Consider the following 27,135-nt stretch of genomic DNA (forward strand, 5'->3'; position numbering starts at 1 on the left):
TTGATGACATTCAATCTTTTGCTGGAACAATCGATAGGAGGGACTTTCTGCTATGGTCACAGGCGCAAAATTCTTGTGGGGGTGTGGTTTAAGGTGCCAGTTAGTTGTGTGGATTCTGGAATCAGATTTGGATTCTTATCTCAGGTCTGTCACTTGCTAGTTGTCTTGGTTTGTCCCCGCTGCTGTGACAAAATGCCTCGACTGGTAATTTATAAAGATCAGAAATATATTTCCCACAGTTCTGGAGGCTGAAGTCCAGGATCAAGGTGGTGGCAGATTCAGTGGCTGGCGAAGGCCTGTTCCTCCCAGATGGCGTGTCCTTGTGGTGTCCCCACATGGCAGAAAAAGGGCAAAAGGGGATGAATCCTGTGTCCTCACATGGCAGAACACATGGAGGAGCAAGAGGGATGGACAGCTCCCTCAACCCTTTCAGTATTACTGACCCCATCTAAAGCAGCCCCGGGCGGCCCTCCCCCTTAATACAATCACATTGGCTGGGTGACTGGGCATTTACTTAACTTGGCCTCAACTCTGTCATCTATGAAATGGGACTTAAAAAGCACCCACTTTATGCAGTTGTTTTAAGTTTTAAATGACTGAATGTTTAGAAAATATTTAGAACACTCTTAGGACTGAGTGGGCAATAATGTCAGCTAACACCAAGTACCGGGTAAGCCTGGAGCCGCCTGTTGGTACTGTAGGAAGACAGCCCTGCCTGACTTTGAAGCCAGCACAGATCAAGACATGGGGAGGCTGAGTCCTGAGGTTTAGACTTTGGCACTTGGATCCACCCAGCCCCAATCCAACAATGTCTAGGATTTCATATTTGAGCCAAGTGGATTTGAATTTTTGTAAGTTTCAACTAAAAAAGTCTTAACTGTTGCGATTATCATTTCCACATAAAAGGCTGGTTGTTTCTACCCCAGGAGAACTTTTTATGATGCCCGTTCTCTTCAGGCCATAGTTAGAACTCCTCTGTAATCTCCCAGCGTTTGTGGCCTGGCCCTGTCTAACTCGTGGGCTCCGTCTCTGGGCCCATGGTCTTCCTGCACTTGTGGTGCCCTAAGCCCACCTTTCTCTCTCCTCCTCTGCAGCAGGTTTGCACACGGAGTTCCACTCCCGGGAATGCTCTCCCCCACTGGTTGCCCTTCCTTCAGGAACTTGTGCCTTGAACCCTGCGACCTGGGTTGGGTGCTTCCCCCTCTCCTTGCATGGCAGGCCCCCACCCACCTACCAGCATGTCAGGTCCTCTGGCAGAGCTCTGCTTCCTTCTGCACCTTCCCTTCGTCCCACGACTGCTATTTCTTTGAGGGAGGGAACATGGAATGTGCTCAGCGCACCTGTGGGGAATGACTCGTGAACATCTGAGCCATGGAGAACGAGATGAAAGACAGGTGCCAAGTGCCAGTGTTTTATTGTTTTTTTTCCCATGTTTTTTTTTTTTTTATCAGTGCATTATAATTGTGCACAATGGTGGGATTCGTTGATACATATTTGTTCGTGCCTATGACATTACAATATAATTTGGCCAATATCACTTCCCAGCCTTCCTACCTTCCTCCCCTGTTCTGGTCCCTGTCCTCTACTGACCTCCCTTTGATGTCCATGATATCCCACCACCACCACTTTCTTTTCCTTTTTCCTCTCTAGCTTCAACAAAGGAGAGAAAACAAAGGACCCTTGACCTTCTGAGTTTGACTTAGTTTGCTTAACACTGTGTTCCCAGGTAAAGTGCCCGTATTTTGATAAGAATCCCCAATGTGATTTGTTAAAAAGTCCAGCCTTTGGGTTACACGAGGAGGCGGCCCACGCAGAAGCTCCGCAGGTGAGGCTCCTGTTGGGTATCTGCTGATGGCGGGTTTGACTGTGTGACTGACAACGAAACAAACTTCTACCTGACAGGTGCTTGATTTAATAACAAGCCCTAAACTCCAATCAACCCTGACATACCCAGGGACTAAGAGTGCAAATTAAAGACGTGGAAACTCCAGTCCTGTGCAGCCAAGATTTAAAAGGCCTTAGTCACCTTTATTTATAGAGTTTGGATTTCCCTTCAACCCTTGGGTGAGCATGGGATGGCTCCCTGGCCCTAAATACTAATGAATGTTGTGCCACGTTCTGGCTGCTGGCATGAAGAGCCAAATAAATGTTCCCACCTTTCTACAGGGAAATTGCTGTCCCTGCTAATTGCTGTCAGCATCCATCAGGATCTCAGATGGAGGAGCATCCCAGCCAGGGGACCTTGGGGCCCAGCTCTGTCACCTGGAGACAGTTTCTTGGGAGACCGAGGGACCCACGAGGGGGGGCTGTTCCTGTCTAGAATGGCAGCTTTCAAACCATGCTCCATGGAGCCTCAGGGCCTGGGAGGGGCATGAACACTGGATCTGGAGGTCCCAGGTGACCGAGCCATGGATTTCATCAGCCTCTCAACCAAACCAGCCCCTGTTTAGTCTCGTTCAGATCTCAGATTAGCTCTAAAGGGTTTGTCACAGAGGTGCTGCTGATTTGAAAAAGAAGGTTTGAGAACCACAGACCTGGTTCAGTCTGTACCTTCAACAGCTGACAGATGCGGCCTGGGGGTCGGGGTAGGGAGCCAGGCCAGAGGTCCCACAGGGTCAGATGGAGAATGGGGTTCAGAGCTGGGCCAAGGGTGCAGGCCTCCTGAGGGTGCCGCAGCCTCCCTCCCTCTCTTTACTTCTCTTTCCACTTTCCACATCCAGTGTCATCCTCTGATGAGTGCTCAAACACCCACACCTGGTGAAACAGAGGCTGCAAGCTAGGAGGAGCCATGGGGTGGGAGCCTCCATGTGGAGGGCAGCTCGCACGTACCAGGCGCGGGTGAGGAACCTGGCCCACATCTATTTGGAAGGTTTACTGACTGCAGATTCGGTGCTGGGGACACAGGGCAGAGCAAGACACAGGTCCTGATTTTAGAGAGCTTCCCAGTGGAAGGGGTGAGAAAACAAGCATAATCAGTAAAAACACAGAAGTAAGATAATCACAAGCATCTCAGGCGTTGAAAGGAAACAGCTAGACATTATAATGAGCCTGTGTGAGGAACATTCATGGGGTGATACCGTCTCACAGGGTAGTCATACTGTAGAGGACTGTCCTCTGAAAAAGGGACATTTGAGTTGGGCCTAAAGGTGAGGAGCCGGGCTGTGGAAAGTATTCTGGGTAGAAACCTCCAGACAGAGTCCAGTTCCGAGGTGTGACCCACTGGCCTCCGTGTTCCTCCACCACCTCCACCAACTGTCTCCAGATGCCTCCCGGGGCCACACCTGTCCATTTGGGGCATCTCTGAATCTTTCATTTGGAGTATTATGCTCTTGGATAATCACTTTCAACCTTTGCAGATGCCACACTCAAGGTCTACACCAATCCATCTCAATGGTATCCATCCATCTGCCTGTTTTCCTGATCTCTCACCCGATGCCCCCTCGTTCCTGCAGCACATGTTCAATCCTAAAGACCATCTTTGAAATCCCTCTGGGGAAACACTCTTCATGCACACTCCCCCCATCTGATGACTGGGCCCCCAGACCTCAGGTGTGCCTTCTGCATCCTCCCCGTCCCTGCATAGCCGAGGGACTGGAGGGAGACCCAGCCCTGCAGAGTGGTCTTGCAGGAAGACTGTGGCCTCCTCTAATTCATGCTGGACACTCAGCTGTGATTTTCAGCTCACTACTGTGGATGTGGCTTCTCCTGCTTGGGAAAGTGCTCTCTCCTGAACACCCCACTAGTCCTTTCCTGTCTGCATGCTCAGCAGGTTGACCTGCCTTTGGGACTAACGAGAAGCACTCAGACCAGCTCCCTCCTCTTCTGCGTTCACTTCCTTTCCTCCCAGCCCAGGGGAGGCAGGGTCCAGCTCTGTGGAAGGGCACACTCCCCCGAGGTCTGCCTGAGAGCACTTTACCCCTACACTTGGAGTTCTTCCTTCAGAGTAACCACATGTTCTAGCGTCTGCCGCCACCAGGTTCTGCCCTTGACTCTGTGGCCCTCTTGCCTCCCTGAGCAGCAGAACTTCCCGAATGTCGCGTTTCTTTCCTGACCTCTGGTTTCTTCTTCCACAGGCTCCAGTTCCTGAATCTGGCCCCTTGCTCTATGGAAGCTCCCTGTCCCCCTCCAGCTGGTGAGTTCCAGGGTCTCGTTTCTGCCATCACCCGGTGGCTGTCACATGGATGAGGACTTTGGCTCCTGAACTTGCTCTTGGCTTCATTCCGAGGCACCCTCTCCCCACCAGGCACTTTCCCTCATCTCCTCTGCTCTGGGCCTGAGTGTTGGGCCACTGTAGGGCTCCGCAATGGGTCCCTGTCTTTCTTTCCCTGCACATTCTCCTTAGATGACCCCAGTCACTGCCATGGCTTAAATATCGTCTTCGTAATGACTTCCAAATTTAAATCCCGCACTGACATCCGTGCCGCAGGCTCGTCTACCCTGCTACTTGACATCTCCACTTAGATGACTAATGGGCATCTCGACTTAATACATCAGGAAAAAAGTCTTAATTTCCCACCTTTCCTCCTAAGTTGTTCTTCCGTCGTGTTCTTGTCTTGGTAAATGTCACCACCATCCTCCAAATCACTCAAGCCTAAGTCCCAGGAGTCCTTGATTCATGTCACTGCTTCACCCCCGTCTCTATCCAGCCCACAGGGAGTGAGACCTGTGGGAGTGTCCTCAGGAGAGTCTGCACCTGTCCCCTTCACCCCAGCTCCTGCAGCTGCACAGGCCCAGCCTCCACCGTTATGCCCTCCACGCGAAACCAGCCTCCTGGCAGGTCCCCAGGCTGCCTGCGTGGCCTCCCCTAGTTCTCCACGTGGCAGACCCAGTGCTCTTAAAAACGTCAGTCAGATCTCAACACCCGGCAGCCTGACGCCTCTGCACACTCCTCCTCGGAGGCTCTTCTACAAGGTCATCGCCACTGGCTTCTGGTGGCAGTCAGCAGGTCTTGGAAGGAGAGGCCCGGCAGCCCCTGAGTGGTCTTCAGGAGAGTTTCCCCAGAGCTGAACACATTCCTTCCATCCTCCTGATATTTGGGGTTTGGAAGATGCTCTGGTACAGGAGAAGTAACAGGTACCATGGGGCCAGGCACACGAAGCCGAAATCCTGGCCGTGACCCCTGAGCCTGTGATTCAGACAAACCCTTCTCCTGCCGAGCCCCAGTCTCTCCATCTGTGAGGTGGAGATGGAGAATGTCCATGGAGCCACGTGGTCCCAGCATGTGTCACAGGACCTTGGCTGCTTCCCTCCTTGGGTTCCCAATTTGTCACCAGGGGTCAGCCATTCTGGAGACGTGGGGAGGGGCATACGGGACAGCTTAGTTAAGGGGCCCAAATAGGGGGCAGAATAAAGCCATCCAGAATGTCTTTCTCAGTCCCAGCTTCCACAGCAGGAGCGACACTGTGACTGATCATGAGCTGGAAGCCGTAAAGGCCGGAGGACTAAGGGGAATATGTTACATAAGAACGACTGCACAGGTCTCAAAGCTCCACGGCAAGGTGTCTCTAACTGCCACCAGGCTGAGTCAGTGCCCACAGCAGGGAGACACGTCAGAGCCTGCTGAAAGGAGGGTGCTATGTCCAGCAGGCATGCCTGCTCCTGGGCCAGTCCAGCAGCAATGACCAACACAGCTCTGCTAGCTGCTGGCCAGGTGGGCAGTGGCATGGGGAAGAGATGGGAAGGGAAAATAGCTCCCTGGCTGCACCTGTCACCAGGTAGGGTGCTGGGCACACCCCAACTCTCTCAGTGCCTATGAATTTGCAGTTGTCTACTATGACCAGCACTGTTGACCATCTGCCTGGAACACAGTTCTTCCCCTTGCTCCTTGGATGAATCCCACAGATTCTTTCAGCCTTTCTCAGACCATCTACCCTGCAGAAAGCCTTTCCTGAGGCCCCTCTTCCCCAGGCAGGGAGGAGTGCCTCTGTGTTCCCTATGCTCCAGAGCTTCCTTCTCTCTCCGTAGCTTGGTAGCTTGATTGACTGCTCATACCTCCTGAGCGCCTACAGGTCATGGACTATGTAATTTCTGTTTCTCTTGCATGAACTTCAGAACACCAAAGCATTTCTTGGCAGTGAGTGGGTGCTTGGACTATGTTAACATAATAAATTTCTAAAGTGACTCTTAGGGTGAACCTGAGATGTAGCCTGGGAGATAGGGATTGCAACCTTGACCTTTCAGAGGAAGAAAGACATGATCACAATGATACAATTGCCCACCAACACAGTGCTAATTGAGGAGCCTGAATTGGAATCGCTGTTGTAGAGAGACTTTGAATGTTCTGAGCACCTACATATGCTAGGCACTGCTTGGTTCTCATATGCATTATCTCTTGTCTTCCCACTAGCTCTGGAAATGATATTATCCCCATTGTATAGACAGAGGAATGGAGGCCCCGGGAGGCTCACTGTCTTCCCGAGGTTCTTAGAAGATGGCAGTGAGGAGTTGGAAGGCAGGTGTGAGCCACTCCCACACCTTGCTCCTTTGACTGCCGTGTGCTCACTTCCATTCTGTTAATGGGAGGCAAGGCGGACACGGAAAGGGAACAGCAGAAATGTGTTGATGAGTCCAGGGTGGGATGGCCGGGTGTCTTCAAAATCAATGTGTGCTCAAGCAGAGAACTGGACCTTCTTGCTGACCGTGTCCCAACTGTAGCTTACTTAGTGATAGGACATCATTAAAAGAAACCATATGTTCCTAGGGACTGATAGTCAGCAGGGAAAGGTGAAAACCCAGGGAAGCCAAACTGGTAGGTATGCAGAGTCAGAGGCATGCACTTGGGGACATGTTGTCTGTTGCTGTCTCTTGTTCGCCGACTCAGCTGGAATTTAGACCGTGGAGCACAAAGTCGTCCTTGTTGCATCCCCAGGCCAGTGCACAAGCAGCACATAGTAGCCACTCAGGAAACATGCCCAGATCAGGAACACACAGACACAGGACTCTGCTTGCTAAGGAGATGTTTCTGGTTTGTGATAGTGGAGGGAACTATTTTCATTAGTGTTTTCCCATGTTCCAAGCTGTTCCTACAGTTTTAAAAGAGGTTTATTGAGGCATAATTGAAATGCAGTTCACTGTACATATATATTTATCTAGTTATTTTCAGGTACTGGAGATTGATCTCAAAGGCACTACTGCTTACCTAACACCCCCTGCCCTTTTATTTTTTTTTACTTTGAGACAAGGTCTTACTACACTGTCAAGGCTGGCCTTGAACTTTTGATCCTCCTTCCTCAGCCTGCAGTATAGCTGGGATTACAGGCGTGTGCTATCATGCCCTGCCATACACATAATTAAAGCATGCAGTTTGATGCATTTTGGCCCACACACTGCTGAGGTCTGAATGTGTCCAACAACATTTGTATGTTGGGAATGTAATCCCCAGTGGAACAGCATTGGGAGATGGGACCTTTTGGATGATGCTTAGATCATGGGGCTCCATACTCATGAATGGATTAATGTTGTAATAAGGGGATTGACAGAGTATGGTCCCTTTTCACTTTTGTCCTTTCCTCCACGTGAGGACACAGCAACAAGGAGCCATCTTGGAAACAGAACAAGTGCTCAACAGAGAACTGTACCTGCACAACTTGATCTTGGACTTCCCAGCCTCCAGAACTGTGAGATAAGTTTTTGTTCTTTACACATGACACTGTCTCAGGTGATTTGTTGTAGAAGCTCAAAGGGACGGAGGCATGCACACACCTTGAAACTGTCATCACAATCAAGATAGCAAACGTGTAAATCACTCCCCAAAGCCCCCTTGTGCCCCTTTGTAGTTTCTCTCTCCCCCCTTCCGTTTGTCCTCTCCCCTGACAAGTTCTGGCTTTCTGTTACTGTGCATTAGTTTTCATTTCCTAGGTTTGTATGTAAATGAATCATATGGCAGTTGTGTTTCATTTATGGCTCTTGCACATAGCATGCTTACTTAAAGTTTCATTTATGTGGTTAAGAAGATCCATAGTTCATTCCTATTTGTTGCCAAGTGGGACTCAATCGTGTCAACGTACCCGAATCTGCTTCCCCACTCACCTGCTGATGAACTTTTGACTACTACATGTAAAGGTGCTGTGACCATTCACAAATCTTTGTGTGAATGGATGGCTTCATTTCTCTTGAGAAAATACCTAGAAATGGAGTGGCTGGATCTTGTGGTGGGTAGATTTAGGTTTAACTTCTTAAGAAATTGCCAACTGTTCTCTAACAAGGTTGTATGTTTCTTATATTCACCAGCAGTGCATAAAAGTTCCTAATCTTCCACGTCTTCACCAACCTCGGTATGGTTGATATTTAAAAATCTCCATTTGCACAGGTGTGTGCGGGCATCTCATTGGGTATTGATTTGCATTTCTCTAATGAGTGAAGGTGTCGAGCCATCTTGTGACCATGACAGTAGCTAGAACAGGGATCACATTCTCAGACTGAAGAGGGCACACAGGAAGTATGGGGACACCTTGGATCCTTGATAAAGCTGTTGAGCTGGGAGGTAGCTAGGCCTGGAGCACCAGAGTTGAACTTGGGATGTGTGAAGCAGTGAGTCTTCCCTGTTGTCCGAGTGGTTCTGAGCTGGGCTCTGTCCCTCCATTGTCATGGTTGGCCAGGTTCCCCAGCCCTGCTCGCCACAGGCTGGGAGGGGCAGAAGTGAGAGGGACCTTCAGCCTAGAGCCCCCTCCCTCCACTCCAGACCCCATCCTCCCCCTCTCCCTCTCCGTCCTCCCCTGCACCCGTCCTCCTCCCCCCTCCATCCCCCCACAAACCTGGCTTCAACTAGGCTGTTTGGGTGGAGTGGCACCCAACCCTGGGAGTGAAGTTCTAGGTGCCAGCCCTCTGGGTAGATGAAATTTGAGGGGAATTAGGTAGGCCTGTGCCTCCCTGAGAAATTCCATATAGGACATTGTGTGCTGTGCTTATTCCTGTGACCAGGAGTTAGAGATTTTACTGGATCCTTATGGGCTCTGATGGAGAGTGATTTTTTGCAATTTTAAAACGGTGTGCAATTTCACAAAAAGCCTGAGGATCCGGGACAGAATAGAGGTTGCCTCTGATATAGGGGAGGTGGCCCAGTCTGACCATCCCTCAGTGCAAGGATATAATTAGTACCTACAAAGGGGCTTTGGGACAAGGGGATGTCTTAGGTTGGGTTTCCCAGTCAGGTCTTGGGACAAGGACATGTGTGCAGGTAACCCACTGAGACAGTGCTACAGGGGAAGCCAGTGAGGGAGTGGGGGAGCCGAAGGGTCCTGCAACGGTGGATTTCAGTGATGCTTGGAGGAGGGCCGCTTCAGTCTGATCCCATAGGGAACTCTGGACCACTCTCAGCCTGGGAGTGGCCCTGCCACCAGGCAGGGGAGGTGGGTGGAGCAGCCCTACGGTCATGAATTCCTGAGCAGTAAGAATTCCTGGGCACTTCCCTAACTCCTTGAGTCCAGGAGAAAGTGGTACCATTCACCTGAGGGGAATCTTTGCTTGAAAAATTTCAGGGACTGTAACCAAAAAGCACATGGAAGCCTGAAGCTGACAGAAGGGTGTACCCAGAGTTGTGAGGGAATTTGGGTAGCACATACCAGTGTCGGCCACAGAGAAGGGCCCCTCTCCTCTGGCTGCGTCAGAAAACTAACATGATCTACTCCCCTGGTGGGTGTGACCTGTGGAACAAAGGTGGAGACGCGGACCTGGGAGGTAAGGATCTCCCGCTGGTGACCCTCAGATCCTGGGCAGAGTAAATCATCTGCACCTCAGACCCTCATCTGTCAGCTGGGAGCAATCTCCCCTTCTCCTCCCAGGCCGCTGTGAGTGTGAAGTCTGCTCACGTGCTGTGGAAACTGCATCACCTCAGGTATCGTGCCTTCTGAGGTGCCTGTGGACCTGGGGGCCATCTGGCCCTGCTGTGGACCAGGGCTGCTGGGTGAAGAGCTGACGTGGGTGGGGCAGACCTGACAGGCACAGGGCACTGTGAAGGCGAGTCCCAGCCGCTCCCCTGGCTGGATGCTGGCCTGGGAGATGGGTGTGGACCACCTCACTCCAGCACCTGTGGTGACGATTGCTTCTGTTCTGCAGACCTGGAGATGCAGCCTGCTGGAGGTGCTGGTGCCCCGTCCTTCCTGCCTGGGCATGGCTCTGTGTTCCCGGAGCTTCCTCAGGTCTCTTGCCCTCTGGCTTCTGTACCGATTTGTCTGGGAGGTGGGGAGAGGGAGTGTGTGTGTGTGTGTGTGCTGTGAGTCAGCTGTGTCCCTCTACAGGAGGTCACAGCTCCATGGCCCCTTGCCTTGACCTGGGATGGTGAGTGTCCCTGCCTTTCATGGGTTCCTCAGGTTTCCTAGAGTCCCACCCTGAATTCTGTCACGTCCCTGCATCACCCAGCCTTAGAGCAGCACCTGCTTCTTGCCAGGACCCAGGAACCAAGTCATTGGCTCAGGTCACATGTATAGAAGTGACGGAGGAACTGGGCCTGGAGCCCAAGCCTCATGACAAGGCTGTCCTTTTCCAGAGCATCATGGGACATGTGCCGGGCTGTGGGACAGCCACCAGCAGGCTGGTGAGCCATGGTTTCCCATTCTTGTCTACATCCTGCATGACCTTGGGCCCAATGGGAGTGAGGGAAGAAAAAAATCACCATCCAGGGCAAACAGAGAGGACCTTGATGGGACACAGTGAGTGTGACAAATGGCCTGTCATTCAGGGCCTGCATGTGTCACATCTGTAAACTGTGGCTGCTGGATTCTGAGATGGAATCCCTTGGGGTCCACCCAGGGTCGGCCAGCTGAGGGCATCATTAGCTGTAATAGATGAAGGGCTCTGAGCATCCAGCTGGGCTTCACAGTGACAGTCCTTCAACCTGCGCAGGCCACTTCCCTCCCACCTGGCCCCTCTGTTGTGAGCATCCTGCAGCTTAGTCGGCTGCCCTGAGCCACAGAGCTCCGCCTGAGTAGGGCTGGAGCCCAGGGAAGGTCGGGCAAGCCTGTGGCTCCGTGGAGGCAGGGCTGGGTGGGCCAGGGGAGCGACAGCAGGAAGAGCCAGGGCTTCAGGGCAGCCAACACTCTGGTTGTTGAAACCCCAAGAAGAAGCCTTTGCTCTTCAGGGAAGACTCCCTTGGCACAGAGGGGAAGGGATCTTAATGGCAGTGAGCGGAATCGCTACTGCCCGTTAGTTCTGTTTTTCAGAACAGCTGCAGTGTCACATTGAAGAAAACTAACTTTGCTATATAAAACATCACATGGATTTAGGTCTATCCATGGGGAAGGATGCAGAGAGCCTGGGGAAGGAGAAAAGAGGTGGAGACAGGAAGATGGGAAGAGGGAGAAACACAGCAAAGTACAGGGGGCTGGCCGGCGGGGGGCTCCGGGAGCTGACCCAGGGCTGAGGCGCAGCAGGGATCAGAACGGAAGCTGGGGCGTGCTAGCGGGAACCTGGAAGGCCCAGGAGAACCTGATTTGAATGTTTAATTTTTTGAGTGATGATGATGACCATTGCATAAGCATTATGTTTTAAAGGCCCATCTTTTTCTCTCACTGGGCAGCAGCTGAAGAGCACAGGGCCTGGGTGTGACAAGTCAGAAGAGGTGACACCTGTCACTTTGTCATCTCCTGGATGAAAGGCCACCTCAGCGTCGGCCTGGACATGGAGATGTGCTGAAGCTTGCTACTGCCACTCACAGCTGGAGAGATCCCAGCTAGTTGCTCCGTTTCTCTCGCTACACTCTCCTATCCCAAGCCTTGGGCTTCATGAGTAGACAGTGTCCCTGAGGAATGAATGCCATCCTGCACCTCCGAGTTCGAGGCTCGTGAGGCACAGAGAGGACCCGGGCCCGACAAGTGCACCCACTCTCCAGTCTTGAGTGACTCTTCTTGCCCGGGGTGAGTGAGGCTCCAGGGGAAGTTGGCACCTCTGCAGTTTTGCCCTTCCTGCCACTGCCTTGTGGGGAAACCAAACAGCAAAGGGAGGCCTGGGCTGGGGCTCTGAGACCCCATATGGCACTGTCTTCTCTTCTCTCTGTGGTTGGTGCTCCGAACCAGAGGTCGATGACATTACAACTTCGTGACTTTTAGCAAAGACTTTGTGATTTCTAATATACAGGGCCTCTGTTAAACTGAGCCGGAGTCTGTGGTTTCTTTTTTTTGTTTGTTTGTTTGTTTTGTTTTTCTTTTTTCCGATTGAACCCAGAATTGTGTAACCACTGAGCCACACGTTCAGTCCTTTTTTTTTTTTTATTGATTATTTATCGCATTACATAGTTCATGATATATCATCTTTCATACATTAGACTCAAATTGTGCATTGAACTCCCATTTTCACCCCAAATACAGATTGCAGAATCACATCTGTTACATATTCGCATTTTTACATAATGGCATATTAGTGACTGTTGTATTCTGCTACCTTTCCTATCCCCTACTATCCCCCCTCCCCTCCCCTCCCCTCCCAGCTTCCCTCTCTACCTCCCCTGCTGTTGTTCAATTCTCTCCCTTTTTTTTTTTCCCTCCCCCTTGCCCCTCATAACCTCTTATAATTTTATGTATCCTTGAAGGTCTCCTACCATTTCCATATGCTTTCCCTTCTCTCTCCGTTTCTCTCCCCCCATTCGTCTTTGTTTACTGTAGTCTTTTCCTCATGCTCTTTCTTCCTGTTCTGTTCTTAGTTTTTCTCTTTATATCAAAGCAGACATTTGGCATTTGTTTTTTAGGGCTTGGCTAGCTTCGCTTAGCATAATCTGCTCTAATGCCATCCATTTCCCCGCAAATTCTATGATTTTGTCATTTCTTAGTGCTGCATAATACTCCATTGTGTATAGATGCCACATTTTTTTTATCCATTCATCAATTGAAGGGCATCTAGGTTGGTTCCACAGTCTAGCTATTGTGAATTGTGCCGCTATAATCATTGATGCAGCCGTATCCCTATAGTGCGCTCTTTTAAGGTCCTCAGGGAATAGTCCGAGAAGTGCGATAGCTGGGTCAAATGGTGGTTCCATTCCCAGCTTTCCCAGGAATCTCCATACTGCTTTCCAAATTGGCCTCACCATTTTGCAGTCCCACCAGCAGTGTACAAGTGTACCCTTTTCCCCACATCCCCGCCAACACTTGTTGTTGTTTGACTTCATAATGGCTGCCAATCTTACTGGAGTGAGATGGTATCTTAGGGTGGTTTTGATTTGCATTTCTCTGATTGCAAGAGATGGTGAGCATTTTTTCATGTACTTGTTGATTGATTGTATGTCCTCCTCTGAGAAGTGTCTGTTGAGGTCCTTGGCCCATTTGTTAATTGGGTTATTTGTTATCTTATTGTCTAATTTTTTGAGTTCTTTGTACATTCTGGATATTAGGGCTCTATCTGAGGTGTGAGGGGTAAAAATTTGTTCCCAGGATGTAGGTTCCCTATTTACCTCTTTTATTGTTTCTCTTGCTGAGAAAAAACTTTTTAGTTTAATTAAGTCCCATTTGTTTATTCTTGTTGTTAACTCTTGGGCTATGGGTGTCCTATTGAGGAATTTGGAGCCTGACCCCACAATTTGTAGATCGTAGCCAACTTTTTCTTCTATCAGACGCAGTGTCTCTGATTTGATACCTAGCTCCCTGATCCATTTTGAGTTAATTTTTGTGGATGGCGAGAGAAAGGGATTCAATTTCATTTTGTTGCATATGGATTTCCAATTTTCCCAGCACCATTTGTTGAAAATGCTATCCTTCCTCCATTGCATGTTTTTAGCCCCTTTATCAAATATAAGATAGTTGTAACTTTGTGGATTAGTCTCTGTGTCTTCTATTCTGTACCATTGGTCTACCCACCTGTTTTGGTACCAGTACCATGCTGTTTTTGTTACTATTGCTTTGTAGTACAGTTTGACCTCTGGTATCGCTATGCCTCCAGATTCACACTTCCTGCTTAGAATTGCTTTTGCTATTCTGGGTCTTTTGTTTTTCCATATGAATTTCATGATTGCTTTGTCTATTTCTACAAGAAATGCCATTGGGATTTTGATTGGCATCGCATTAAATCTGTAGAGAAGTTTGGGTAATATTGCCATTTTGACGATGTTAGTTCTGCCTATCCATGAACAGGGTACATTTTTCCATCTTCTGAGATCTTCTTCTATCTCTCTCTTTATGGTTCTGTAGTTTTCATTGTATAAATCTTTCACCTCTTTTGTTAGGTTGATTCCCAAGTATCTTATTTTCTTTGAGGATATTGTGAATGGAGTGGTTTTCCTTATTTCCATTTCCGAGGTTTTGTTGCTGATATACAGGAATGCCTTTGATTTATGCGTGTTGATTTTATACCCTGCCACTTTGCTGAATTCATTTATTAACTCTAGCAGCTTCTTTGTAGACTCTTTTGGGTCTGTTAAGTATATTATCATGTCATCCGCAAATAGCGATAGTTTAATTTCTTCTTTTCCTATTTTTATGCCTTTAATTTCTTTTGTCTGTCTAATTGCTCTGGCTAGTACTTCGAGAACTAAATTGAATAGAAGTGGTGATAGAGGGCATCCCTGTCTTGTTCCAGATTTTAGAGGAAATGCCTTCAGTTTTTCTCCGTTTAGGATGATGCTAGCCTGAGGTTTAGCATATACAGCTTTTACAATGTTGAGGTAAGTTCCTGTTATCCCTAGTTTTTCTAGTGTTTTGAACATAAAGGGATGCTATACGGGATGAAAAAGGCAATATCACAACAGACACTACAGAAATACAGAAGATAATTAGAAAGTATTTTGAAACCCTATATTCCAATAAAATAGAAGATAATGAAGATATCGATAAATTTCTTAAGGCATATGATTTGCCCAGATTGAGACAGGAAGACACACACAATTTAAACAGACCAATAACAAAGGAAGAAATAGAAGAAGCCATCAAAAGACTACCAACCAAGAAAAGCCCTGGACCAGATGGCTATACAGCGGAGTTCTACAAAACCTTCAAAGAAGAATTAATACCAATACTTTTCAAGCTATTTCAAGAAATAGAAAAAGAAGGAGCTCTTCCAAATTCATTCTATGAGGCCAACATCACTTTGATCCCAAAACCAGACAAAGATACTTCAAAGAAAGAAAACTACAGACCAATATCTCTAATGAACTTGGATGCAAAAATTCTCAATAAAATTCTGGCGAATCGAATACAAAAACATATCAGAAAACTTGTTCACCATGATCAAGTAGGATTCATTCCTGGGATGCAAGGATGGTTCAATATACGGAAATCAATAAATGCTATTCACCACATCAATAGACTTAAAGACAAGAACCACATGATCATCTCGATGGATGCAGTCCTTTTTTATTTGTATTTTAAGACAGGATCTCACTAAGTTGCTCAGGGCCCCACCAAGTTGCTCAGGCTGGCTTTGAACTTGCAATCCTCCTGCCTCATCCTCTGGAGCTGCTGGGACTGCAAACGTGGGCCTCTGAACTGATGCCAAAGTGGATCCTCCTCCCTCAATTGCAGGAGGCAGACCTGCGGAGCTCCTGTGCCCTGACTTATCTGCCCACTTGGGGCTAGAATAGAGAGAACTCTGAATGGGGGAAGGAAAGTCTGGTGTGGGGGCCCTGTTCACAAAGCCCCCTTGCTTGCTACACTATTTAAGTCCCTCAGTATTCAGACAGGTTCTGTAAACATTGAACATCAAAAGGTTCAGGACTGGGGTCTAAATAGTTTCCTTCCCAAGAGGCTCTTGGGTCCTGAGGCCAATATTCCCATGTCTTTTTAGAGGACAATGACAAGCTTTTGCAACTTAAAGAGGTCCTTGCTTACCCTCCTCTTCTGGGCTATTCTGGTTTCATGCCTGTAAGGAAAGGGCCCTAAAGTGGTTTCTGTGTTCCTTATGAAAATAGAGAAAGGCAGCAGTCGACTTTCAGACAGTAACAGCTTCTCTGACTGGAAACAAACCAAGAGCCACCTCCAGGCCCTGGGCCACATCAGCCCTCGGGGTGTTGGAAGACCAGGGTCAGGAAGGGCTCAGTGAAGGTGTCATGCAGAAGGAGGATGGGGGTCTGCAGCAGCAGGGACTTCATCGAGGAGGAGCACAGTGTCTCAGAGGCTCTGCCCCTCAGGAGTGGGAGTGCTCAGGTGGCTGTGGATCAAGGTGCTGGGCACTGTTGTCCTGACAGAGGGCTGGGGAGGAGTCGGTTCTGCTGGGGAAGGCGTGGGCCTGCGGAAGAGCTGCCCGTAGAAGTCTGTGTGCCTTGGGTCTCAACCTGGCTAGCATCATCCACGGAGCACCAGGACCCAGTTATGCCACCTCTGCCCGTCTCAGGCACAGGAGTCAGCGGGTTGGGTTTGTATCACGTGTGGCTGAAGCTGTTCTGCTCATCTAGAAATACCAAGGGGAGGGGTGTGAGACCCTGAGGTAGGGGTACAGCGGGGTCAGGGTTTGGACAGTCTGGCTGATCCCTGCCTGTTTGAAGCAATCAAAGGAGTTGGGGAGCGTGGTGCAGTGGGGAACATGGAGCTGACTTGTGGCCCCCCGAGTCCTCCCTGGGGTTCTCTGGAAAGGCATTATGGCATTGGAGCCCCAGTTTTGTCATGGATGGAGGACACCTGGATGCTGTCGGAGGGTGGGAGGTGGCCAGGTGCTCCGGTGCTGTGGACGGCAGGGCTGGCACTGCAGGCTGCTGTCCTCTGCACGGCACTGCTGCTCGGCAGGCTGCCCCCTCACCAGTGAAGGCACTCCGCGGGGTGGAACGTCACTCACTCAGCGCTGTCTCACGTGGTGTCCTGTTTTCTTTCAAGCAGACGTTTTCCTCTGGGTTTGGGTGGCTGCCGTGTTGAAGGGAAGCCGCTGGAAGACCCAATGTCTAAAGTCGCCCACACTTACCCAGAATTCTCTCACAACCATTGAGGAATCAGCTCATTTTTAGGTGGGAAATGGGGTTTCTGCAGGACTGATTGATGTCCCTTGGGTCCCACAGGTGGTAAGTGTTGGAGGCTGAATTCAAGTGCTCCAGCCAGAAAGGGGAAGTGAAGGGGCAGGTGGTATTGGCTCAACCACGTAGTGTCACCCAGGGGGAGTCCCAGTGCTCCTGGGACAGGAGGGTGCAGGAGGAGTGACTGCCTGCTGTCCCTGTCTCAGCCCCACCAGGGCCTTTGTACCTGCTGCAGCTGGGGCCTGCGATGGCGGTGTGCATGTCTCCTCCTCCCTGGCCTCTGCCTGACGTAGCCTGTGCCTTCCCAGGGCTGGTGTGGAAGCACCCTGGTCTCTGCCTGATTGAGGCCTCCCCTTCTCCATCAGAGCACTGGCAAGGCCGCCCTTCCAATTCCCCTCAGGAGCGCTGCTCAGGAGTCCAGCTGGCAACCGAGAGCAGCCTGGGGCAGCAGGAAAGGTCCCAGCAGTGGCTTGAGGAGCTGCAGCAGGAGCTGCTGGCCTCAGGACCAAAGGCTCTCCAGGTCTGTTTCTTTCCTTTTTTTTTTTTAAAGAAGAAATCTCCATCCCCGATGTTCTCTCTTCTTAAGTGTAATAAGGTATCCTGGGGCAGACCGTCGCGAAGTCCTGATTCCGTGATCGTAGCAGGGCTGGCTGGGCTGGGAAGTCTGCCTCCCCTCTGAGTCTGTGTCCTAGTATATTACATTTAGGGCCAGACACTGGGGTTGTGAGGTGGAGAGGACACAATCCTTATCTTGAGGAGGTGACAGCTCATGGGAAGGTGGGCTGTGAGACAGAGAGATCAGAGGAGAAGTAAAGAACCGACCATGCTAAGTGTTGAGTACTGGGGAGGGGAAGGGGATGGGTCACTGAGCTGGTCACCTTGCTCCATGAAGGACCTGGGAGAGATGATATCTAACCTCAAAAGTGCATGAGAAGTAGGAGGTAGACAGGAGCAGGAGACGGGGAGGGGAAGGAGGAGTGTTTGAGATGGAGAAACTGCGGGCCAAAGGCTCAGAGGCAAGGAAGAATAGTGCTTTGGGGATACAGAAATAGCTGGTTGTGCCTCAAGTTATTACTTTTTCTCAGTGGACAGGAAGCCTGCTCTGGGATTTCCTTCCTTCCTTCCTTCCTTCCTTCCTTCCTTCCTTCCTTCCTTCCTTCTTTCCTTCCTTCCTTCCTTCCTTCCTTCCTTCCTTCCTTCCTTCCTTCCTTCCTTCTTTCCTTCCTTCCTTCCTTCCTTCCTTCCTTCCTTCCTTCTTTCCTTCCTTCCTTCTTTCCTTCCTTCCTTCCTTCCTTCTTTCCTTCCTTCCTTCCTTCCTTCTTTCCTTCCTTCCTTCCTTCCTTCCTTCCTTCCTTCCTTCCTTCCTTCCCTTCCTTCCTTCCTTCCTTCCTTCCTTCCTTCCTTCCTTCCTTCCTTCCTTCCTTCCTTCCTTCCTTCCTTCCTTCTTTCTTTTTGTGTGTGTGTGAAGAAATGGAAGCTACCAACCAGCCGCTATATGGCAGTGACATCCTGGGAACCCTTCACATCTAATATCTCACTGGGTCTCCCAGTGGTCCTCTGAAGCAGGTGTGTCTGAGCTTATTACAGTCTCGATTTCACACTTGGGAAAACCAAGCCTTAGGAGTTGCCTGTGTCCTTTCCGAGTCTAACAGTGTTCTGTCATTGACTCACACGTGGTGTTAGTTTTCTAATGCTGTATAACAAATTAACACAAATGCAGCAGCTTTAACCCACCCACTTATTACCATCTCACAATTTCTGTGAGTCAGGATTCCTGGTATGGAATAGTTTATTGGGGCTCAAGGCTTCACAATGTTTCTGGGCTGCCACTGAAGCGTCGACTGGGCTATGTTCTCATCTGGAGGCTCAAATGGAGAACATCTACTTCCCAACGACTTGGTTATTGGCTGCCTTCACTGATTTCCTTGCAACTGCAGATTCTACAGTACCTGTTTCTTTGAGGCCAAAGAGAAGAACAAGACCCTAGAACCAATCTTCCAACAAGAAAAAGCCTTACAGAATGTCATCTAACCACAGAGGTGACATTCTGTCCCCTTTGCCATGTTCTTATTGTTTGGCCCAAACTCTGGAGGAGACAATTACACAAAAGTTTGATTGGCAGAGAGGATGGGAATTCCGGAAGCCCCCTTAGCCTGTGTGCCTCACATTTCTTCCCCATGCACACAGTATTCCCTCCCCGAGTTCTCTGTGGCAGGCCCCCACTCATCCTCCAAACTGCAATTCAAATGTTCCTCCTTTAAAGACCTCCTAGATTGCCCCTGCTCCCCTACCTCCACTGGGTGCTTGCTAGGAGTGATTGAAATCACTGCTGAGGGGCATGCCTGTCTGTCCTTCCCTTGCTCCCTCCTAAGAGTTCTCACTTCTGTATCCCCGTTGCCTGAGGCATGGTGGGTGCTCAGCAAGTATTTATAACTAAACTGATGAGTTGAGTGATTTGTTTTAAGTCCCAAGTTATTTAAGAACCTGTTCCAAATTCCAGACCTCATTCCACCACCCACTACCTCTCCAAACTGCTCAAAGATCCAAATCAAAACTTGTTTATATTGTGGATATTCGTGTTGGGAATAACTGAATTTGAAAGACCAGCTCCTCATAAGACATAATAGCAATGCATGATAATATATATAACAGTTTAATTCTGTTTTTTCATTTCCCAAAGCTCTATCATATTCAATAACGCATCTAATTCTTCAGCACACAATTGAATTTGGTTCCCTTACAGATAGTTTAAGTACTGAGGCTCAGGTAAATGATTTTCTTGAAGCTACGAAGAGGGGAAAATGTCTCAAAGCTGTGACTCGATCCAGGGCTTTTGACTCCAGTCATCTATAAGATGTTCACAGCACGGGATTCTGTGTGAGGTGTCACTGAGGATTCAGATCTAACTAGGTTGACTGTCTTACCCACAAATGTGGTCATAGATGGAAATAGATGGCTATGATTTTAGGTACAAAGGCAACTGTCATGGGCAGTGGCACAGTTGGGCACAGTAGTTTGGGTCATTCTGAGGAGACCTACAGCACTCAGGTGGTTGGAAGGGGGTCTTCAGATGGGCACATGGAGTCCCTAGGAGTTGACAGGTGAAGGGTCAGAGCAGAAGGTGCAGAGAACAAGCTGGAAGGACACACTGGCTGAAGGAGCAGCAGCCCAGGGTGCTGGCATGGAAAGGCACCCTGTGCCAGAGCCTCTTCTCACCCAGGCTCCCGACCCTGCCAGCGTCCTCTGGTCCCCTCTGCCTTCTCAGACCTCCCTGGCAGTTTCTCTTCTTTTCCAGCATCTCCAGCTGTTTCTCCCTCTGCTGTCGCTGGCTTTCCAGGGCCCACCCTAGGCCAGCGTGTCCCCCCTCCCTGCTGCACCGTGTGGGCCTGGTCTTGGTAGGGCCACCATGGCCTTGCACTAGGGAGGTTTGACCACTTGGGTAGCTTGTCCCGTGTGAGCAGGCATCAGGCCACCAGGCCCTTCCCTGACATTCTGACCCATTCCCCCCACTGGATTCTTCTGACCCCTCTCCTGGTCATTGTCCTGAGTCTCCAGCTGCTCACCATGAGTCTTCCCTGTTGTGTTCCCCCAGCCCCATTCTTTGTCCTCTGCTGTCCTCTCTTCCCCTCAACTCAGGAAGAGGAAGGCAGCATGTGCAAAGTCTGAGGTGTGGAAGACCTCGTGTTGGTGACGTGCCAGGAGAAGGCTGTGTGGTGAGGGTGGAGGAGGTGACAGTGGGAGTCTTAGCAGATGTGAGGATGTGGGCAGGAGCCAGGTCACGGTGGCACCGAGAGGCCACTGATAAGAATTGTGTTTATCTGGTATGATGGGAAGTCTGAGGGGACGGGTAGGGTTCCCTGTGCTCCGGAAGGCTGCCCTGGCTCCTTGGAGGAGGCCAGACAGCCGAGGGTGGAGTGCAGGTAGAGAGGCCGGACCACATGGTGTTCTTTGAAGGTAGGTAGACATGATGGTATTTGCTGACAGATGAAATTTCCCAAACTAGTAAAGGATGAAGCTGGATTGGAATTATGAGGGCAGAACTGATGCCAATTGTGTCTACCACGATTTCCCTGAAGGTAGAAGAATGCCTGTCACATACAAGAAACTCAATAAAAATCAGGGAATTTGTTGACAACTAACACAGAAATAAAATAATGAATTGAGGGCATGAAAGAATTGGAGGGCAGCTCTTCACCCTCTTGCTTGTGATTAGGAGATGTGTGTTGTCACCAGATGTGGCAGGGTATATCCAATGGAATACTTATTCAGCCCTCAATAAGAAGATCCTGCCACTGTGAAGACATGAAATGAGCTGGAGGACATTATAAGTCCAGTAAATCAGACAAAAGAGGACAAATACTTCTGGAGAAAGAATAGAGCTGAGGAGCAGGTAAGGAACTCACTTTTACACATTTTGTTTTCAAGATGTCTGTGGACCATGTTTGGGGTGTGGAGATGCACAACAAATCACTGGATAAATAAAGCACCATGTGATCCGCTTTGTCCCTTCAGGGTGCTCGCACAAGTGTCAGAGGTACAATCACCATTCAATGGTGCAATAGAGCCGGGAGAGGAGAGCGCAGAGGGTGAGCCCAGGTGGAGCCAGGCCCCGTTTGTCTGGTACTCACCTGCTCTCTGGCGAAGCTCTTTCAGAGGAAGTGGAATCACTGATCGGACCTGGGGAAGCTATTCTGGTCTTGACACTGAAGCCGCGGGGTGTCTGGCATGGAATCTATCCTGGTTAATAGTTCTTCCCAATTGTTCTCCCAATTAGGCACTGTTTCATCTCTCTGCCATAACTGTATTTTCTTATTTTTTTGAACAGATCCTCCCTCTAATGACCTGCTTTCCTTAATTAGCTTCAAATGCTGTTCGCCCACCTCCTGAATGATGGCTGGGTGACATTGGTAGCCAGATGTCCTACTGAGGTGGAGGTGAGGGAGGACCCATGGTGTCTATGGAGACACGGGTCCAAGTGGCCTCCTTACGAGGGCAGGGGACGGTGGTGGTCGTTGCAGGAGGCTCAGTGCTCCAAGAGAGCAAGGCCTTTGAGTATGTGCGCAGCTCCTCAGGCGGGGTGTGGATCACAGCGGGGGACTTCATACCCCACGAGTCCTGAGTATCTTCTCCTCCACCCTTATCAGGAAGGTGGTTTATGAGATAGGAGAATTTGAAGCTGGGAGAACTTGAAATAGTTAGAATGGGAAACTCGGTTAACCTGACTCTCCCTGTGAATCATGCTTGACATGCCAATTTCTGCCTCTGTGTGACCCTTGCCTCTGGGAGGGTTGGAAAATATCCCAATTACTATAGGACTGATGAGCATTTGTCCCCATGCATCCGTCTGCTAGTCCCAGGGACAAGAATGAAGAAGTGAATTTTGAGAACACTTCCATTAATATACATGGTTCCTGCTTTAGCCACACAGCAACACTGTGAGGTAAATTGTTACTTATCCCATTATATTGAATGATAAATTGGATGCTCAGCCAGGTGCAGTGGCAACCACCTGGAATCTCAGTGACTCAGGAGCCTGAGGCAGGAGAATCGTAATTTCAAAGCCAGACTTAACAACTTAGCAAGACTCAAACCAGCTAAATGAGCACTGTCTCAAAATAAAAAAATAAAAAGGGCTGTAGCTGTAGCTCCGTGGTTAAGTACCACTGGCTGCTTAAGTGGCTGTTTTAGTCTGTGACTCAAAGACCCCACCAGAGCAATCTTAGAGAAGGAAACGTTTATGGGATCATGGTCTCAGAGGTCTTATCCCCTAGACAGCAGGCTCCATTCCTTGGAGGCTCAAGGTGAGACTGAATATCATGGTGGAAGAGTGTCAGAGAGAAGCAGCCCATGATGATACGAAGGCAGAGAGAGAAAATCCACTCTCCAGATTCAAAATATATACCCCAAAGCCATGCCTCCAATGCCCACCTCCTCCAGCCACACCCTTCCAGCCTTCAGTTACCACTCGGTTATCAGGGGATTAATATCCACTGATTGGGTTAACAGTCTCACAACCCAATCATTTCTCCTCTGAAGTGTCTTGCATTGTCTCACATGTGAGGTTTTGGGGGACACCTCATATCCAAACTATAGCAGTAACCTTGGTCAATCCCTGGTACAGGAGAGAGAGAGAGAGAGAGAGAGAGAGAGAGAGAGAGAGAGAGAGAGAGAGAGGAGAGAGATGGATGAATTGGAAATTGGATGCTCAGAGTGATAAAGGATTTCTCACAGGTGATTCAGCTGATGGGGCAGAGTCAGAACTTGTTCTTACAGTTCTTGATTCTTGGTCCAAAGCTCATTTCCACCAGCCCATCACTTGTTGGGTTCTCTCATTGACAAAGCGCCCAATTTCCTGTGTGTCTTCACTCTTTCTTTTCTCGAACTCAATGGCACACTTTACCTAAGTAGGCCAAGCATCTGCTCTCCCAGTGTAGGACTTAAGGAAAGCAGGATTCCCATGCCCACACAATGATCTGCCTGGAATTCCGGGGAGCATGTGGCGTGGGCAGGTCACACACACACTGCAGAGTGATCAGGGGATAGAGGCACAGTTGCAGATGCCCAGAAAGCCCCAAGGTGGGTGGAAGGAGGGTCTGAAGGCAGGAGACCTGGGCTGCGGGCTTGGTCCTTGCTCCTCCTGGCTGTGGCTAATGCAATGAATCTCTCTGGGGCTCAGGGTCCTTATCTGTCTATTAGGGAAGCCAGCCTGTCCGTCTCACAGGCAGGTGGAAGAACTGGGTAATCCGTCAGGCTCTACACCACTCTAAAGCAGGGCTGTAATTATCCTGGAGGCATTTGAACCTGAAACCTGATACATAATTGCTTCTCTCCACATGAGAAATATGATGAGGCACTTGCTCCTTTCTTTGAGCCACTAGGGAACAGCAGTTATCTCGGGGCATCTGGCTTGGTGTTTAATCATGCTCAGGTGTGGTAAGATTCTGGTGGTACAGAGACTCTTTAGGTGCCCCTTATAATCTCTGCATGTAGGGACAGAGATAAGATTATTTATGCCCCATTCCATTATTCACAATCTCTGGGAATGTAGCATTAAATAATTCAGAGACCATGCAGGCCGGGGATTGATGGGGGAAGCTGATAGTTTTGCAAATACAGCATCAGCAGCCGCAGAAAAGTCTGATTCCAGGACAAACACACATGAGAACAGTTGTCGGGTGCCAAGTGCTCATCAGGACCCTGAAGAGGGCCTGACCTGTGCTGTGGGACACACTCAGATCCGGGTGGTGCAGGCTTTGTTTCTGTGGGGGGGCCCAACCTCAGTCACCTTCTCGAAGTCCTAGAGGACACTGGTGTCAGCCTTTTCCCCTGCCCCTGGTTCAGGGTCAGTCCCATGGCAGGTGTTGATGATCATTATTTTTTTGTCTTCATTTGAGGAGTGGCTTTATGTCAAGTCTCCAACAGAAACGGAGTAAGCAGAGTCAGGGAGGGTTAGGCCTGATTTCTGCTTCCCCCACCTACTAGCCTGGTGACCCTATGGGTTATAGGGTGTCCTAGAGGGAAAAGAGAGAATCCAGGGAAAGTTGAGTCCAGAGAAAAGACAGAGAGCTGGGAGGATGCCAAAGAGTGAGAGTTCCAGGTGGGAGCGGTCAAAGGGACCACATAGCATTTGAGGAGGAAGAGTCCTGGGAAGTGACCATTGGGTTTGACTGTGGGGAGGCTGTCCAAAGTCTCTGGTGTTAAGAAAAAAGGCTCTTTCTTGGGCACTACTTCACAGCAGGCACAGGGACAGCAGGCACCAAGTACTTTTCAGGACCCTGGAGAGCGCCCCACTGTGCTCTCAAACTCTCAGATCTGGGTGTTGGGGGCTCACCCAGCACTTAGTCTTGCCCTGTGCAGTTGGTTCCCAGCCTCACGGGGCCCTGATGTGTTGTCCGGGTCTCCTCCAGCGTGGTGAGGTCTGGTCTGTCCTGGGTGCGCAGAGCCCCGCTTCTCACTCCTGCTGGACTCAGAACGTGCTCTCCATTTCCATGCTGTCTGCAGCTCTGGACAAGAGGCCCTGCTTCTCTCTAGTCTCTCAACTCCAAGGCCAGATGGCTGCTCATGCCAGGCCTCCGATAGCCACGACCAGTGATCTCCAAAAGGGAAACTTAGGTGACTGATTAGCTCTCCTTCCAGATCGTAAGGGGTCAGGGGTGTGCTAATCAGCACTCCTGCAAGTGACAAAAATCTAGTGATGGAGCAGAGTCCCTAATAAAGCATGGGGCACACTGTCAGAAACCTCCTGCCAGACAGCAGGGAGCCTGCCTTTGTGGGTGTGTTGGGGAGAGCCCAGGGCAGGCCTGTTTCTTCCTGGATCAGATGAGCTCAAACACTGGGGCTGGAGGAAGGATGGGGGCTGGGGGGAGCCTTGAGACTGTGGGGAGGCATAGAGGCTGGGAGAAGCATTGAGGTTAGGTGAAGGAGCGAGGCTGGGGGGAGTGGAGAGGCAGGGACTAAGGATAGAGGCTGGGAGAAGCATTGAGGTTAGGTGAAGGAGCGAGGCTGGGGGGAGTGGAGAGGCAGGGACTAAGGATAGAGGCTGGGAGAAGCATTGAGGTTAGGTGAAGGAGCGAGGCTGGGGGGAGTGGAGAGGCAGGGACTAAGGATAGAGGGTGGGGCAGCCCGAGGCCAGGAACTTGAAGGCGCTGGGATCAGGAGGGAGAGCCCGGAGACACAGTCCTCAGGCAACAGGCTGAAAGTCAGGACTAGGTTGTGCCCTTGGTAACAACTAGAGTTAGCACAGAAAGGAGGGGCCCAGGAAGGGCTGTGGGCCTGCAGAGAGACCCTCCAAGGCCTGTCCACTGAGGGAGAGGCCTGGGGTCTCCTTGGAAAGTGAGGAGGGGACCAGAGAACGCAGACACACGAGGAGCAGACGGGGCTGAGGGCATGGGGTCAGGGGCTGGTCTAGACAGAGGCTGAAGGCTGAGCTGAGAGGCAAGGGGGTTGCCAGGGGAGAGAGAGGAGCCTGAGGGGCTGTTGACAGGCTGCAGCAGGTCAGGGAGAAGGGTCCCCAGAGAGGAGTGTGAGTTCCGGATCAGGAAATGGCCACGTGCAGTCACTATAAAGCCGAGGACTCCACAGCCAGATGGGCAGCTGACAGCCAGCATGGCTTGCCCGAGTCAATGTTTTCACGCTTCTCCCACACGTCCAGCGCTTGACACGGGCTTTCCTTCTTACTCCTCAGAACCCTATGCTGTGGAGACTGTATTGCTCTGTCCCATTTTGCAGATGAGGTAATGGAGGCTCAGAAAAGTTGATCAACTTTACCAAGATCACACAGCTGAAAGTCACCCAGGTGGGATTTCAGTCCTAATTCTAGGGCTGTGACGACCTTGGTCTTTCTGTTATGCTCACGCTAAAGGAGCAGGGAGTGACATTTCTCTTCGAACATCCTTGCCATGTTTTATCACAGACCCTTGAACAGCATGGTCCAGCTTCTGAACCATCACGACAACAGCGATGTAAGACCATTGATCGCTGCCACCTGGGTGGCTCTCTGTGCTTATAATTTACTTGTTTTATCAAATTATGTTCTTGACAAGAATAATTGAGACGGACGAGCAGTACTGCTCAGTCAAAAAGTGAAAATACAACTGGCCAGACAGGTCTGAGGCTACAGACTGTGACAGGGGCTGGGTGTTCTCTGTATATTTCGTTTGTGTGTGTGTGTGTGTGGGGGGGGTTAAAAGAGTATTTCATTTCATGGGTTCTGTAAGAGGAGATTTATAAATGCCAAGAAATGTTTTCAACTGTATATTCATATATATAGTTCTTCATAGATGTACATGAAGGTGAGAGGCACAAATGCAGGCTCAACTTTCAAGGAGGCTGATGAGGAGAGGAAATGGTCTCAGTAACTGTGTGCGGCCATCACCCTCCAGGCTCAGGCTGTGAACCCTGCTGTCATCGGCACTTGTGGACACAGCTTTGCACACAACACATTCTAGATTCAAAACATCATCACCTCACGTAATTCTAAAAACGACCCCTCCCAGCCACAAAAAAAAAAAAAGAAAGAAAAAGAAAGAAAAGCAAACTGAGAAGTCAGTCTTGCTCCTGCCCCATTTTACAGATGAGGAGCGGGGGGCTGTCTAGACGGGCTGCCTGTGTGGTCTGCATGTGAAGCTGCGCCTCCCCATGGTTCTGCCCTGCGGACTGCGCTCCCAGCCATTGGGTGTAGAAGGTCCACTTCCTGCAGCCTGGAGAGGAACTGGGAATGTCCCCTCCTGGCTCCAGAGTTACCTTCTTCTGCCCGAGCACCGAGGACGCGGATCGTCATG

Source organism: Spermophilus citellus, assembly GCF_964194105.1.
Source record: "Spermophilus citellus genome assembly, chromosome: 14".
Taxonomy (NCBI): domain Eukaryota; kingdom Metazoa; phylum Chordata; class Mammalia; order Rodentia; family Sciuridae; genus Spermophilus; species Spermophilus citellus.